The 1,295-nt window shown below is 51.4% G+C and overlaps 4 non-coding genes across 4 annotated transcripts; all 4 read right to left on the reverse strand.

Moving 5' to 3' along the window:
- Positions 1–9: 9 nt before the first annotated feature.
- LOC127744319 (5S ribosomal RNA) lies at positions 10–128 on the reverse strand. Its single transcript, XR_008005318.1, has one exon. It is a non-coding gene; the product is annotated as a 5S ribosomal RNA (ribosomal RNA).
- Positions 129–315: 187 nt separating this feature from the next.
- LOC127744317 (5S ribosomal RNA) lies at positions 316–434 on the reverse strand. Its single transcript, XR_008005316.1, has one exon. It is a non-coding gene; the product is annotated as a 5S ribosomal RNA (ribosomal RNA).
- A 266-nt stretch (positions 435–700) lies between these two features.
- Positions 701–819, reverse strand: LOC127744361 (5S ribosomal RNA). Its single transcript, XR_008005353.1, has one exon. It is a non-coding gene; the product is annotated as a 5S ribosomal RNA (ribosomal RNA).
- Positions 820–1,005: 186 nt separating this feature from the next.
- Positions 1,006–1,123, reverse strand: LOC127744314 (5S ribosomal RNA). Its single transcript, XR_008005313.1, has one exon. It is a non-coding gene; the product is annotated as a 5S ribosomal RNA (ribosomal RNA).
- Positions 1,124–1,295: the final 172 nt, after the last annotated feature.

Genomic DNA, 1,295 nt, shown 5'->3' on the forward strand with positions numbered 1-1,295 from the left:
AAAAAAAAAGAGGGGCAACACGAGGACTTCCCAGGAGGTCACCCATCCTAGTACTACTCTCACCCAAGTACACTTAATTGCGGAGTTTTCATGGGATCCGGTACATTAGTGCTGGTATGATCGCACCTTTTATAGTTCGCACACACAATTTTCTTAACCATGCGGAGCGAGAGAGCGTAACACTATCCGCGAAGCCTTGCCGGTACCGTAGGTGCCTGCCGAGGATGAGGCCATTGCGGCTCGCGCTTAGGTGTCCTACTCGGGATAGCGTCATTTAAAGAATGAAGGTCGGCACGACGTAAAAAAAACAATAAAGAGGTGCAACACGAGTACTTCCCAGGAGGTCACCCATCCTAGTACTACTCTCGTCCAAGCACGCTTAACTACGGAGTTCTGATGGGATCCGGTGCATTAGTGCTGGTATGATCGCACCTATTATAGTTTGCACACACAATTTTCTTATCCATGCGGCGCGAGAGAGCGTAACACTATCCACGAAGCCTGGCGGGTACCGTAGGTGGCGCGAGAGAGCGTAACACTATCCACGAAGCCTGGCGGGTACCGTAGGTGATATCCGCGAAGCCTTGCGGGTACCGTAGGTGCCTGCCGAGGATGAGGCCATTGCAGCTCGCCCTTAGGTGTCCTACTCGGGATAGCGTCATTTAAAGAATAAAGGTCGGCACGACGTGAAAAAAAAAAAAAGGTGCAACACGAGGACTTCCAAGGAGGTCACCCATCCTATTACTACTCCCGCCCAAGCACGCTTAACTGCAGAGTTCTGATGGGATCCGGTGCATTAGTGCTGGTATGATCGCACCTATTATAGTTCGCACACACGATTTTCTTAATCATGCAGCGCGAGAGAGCGTAACACTATCCACAAAACCTTGCGGGTACCGTAGGTGCCAGCCGAGGATGAGACCATTGCGGCTCGTTCTTAGGTGTTCTACTCGGGATAGCGTCATTTAAAGAACGAAGGTCGGCACGACGTAAAAAAAACAAAAAGAGGTGCAACACGAGGACTTCCCAGGAGGTACCCATCCTAGTTCTACTCTCGCCCAAGCACGCTTAACCGCGGAGTTCTGATGGGATCCGGTGCATTAGTGCTGGTATGATCGCACCTATTATAGTTCGCACACACAATTTTCTTAACCATGCGGCGCGAGAGAGCGTAACACTAACCACGAAGCCTTGCGGGTACCGTAGGTGCTTGCCGAGGATGAGGCCATTGCGGCTCGCCCTTAGGTGTCCTACTCGGGATAGCGTCATTTAAAGAATGAAGGTCGGCACGACGT

This window comes from Arachis duranensis, unplaced genomic scaffold (genome assembly GCF_000817695.3).
Source record: "Arachis duranensis cultivar V14167 unplaced genomic scaffold, aradu.V14167.gnm2.J7QH unplaced_Scaffold_27300, whole genome shotgun sequence".
Classification (NCBI taxonomy): domain Eukaryota; kingdom Viridiplantae; phylum Streptophyta; class Magnoliopsida; order Fabales; family Fabaceae; genus Arachis; species Arachis duranensis.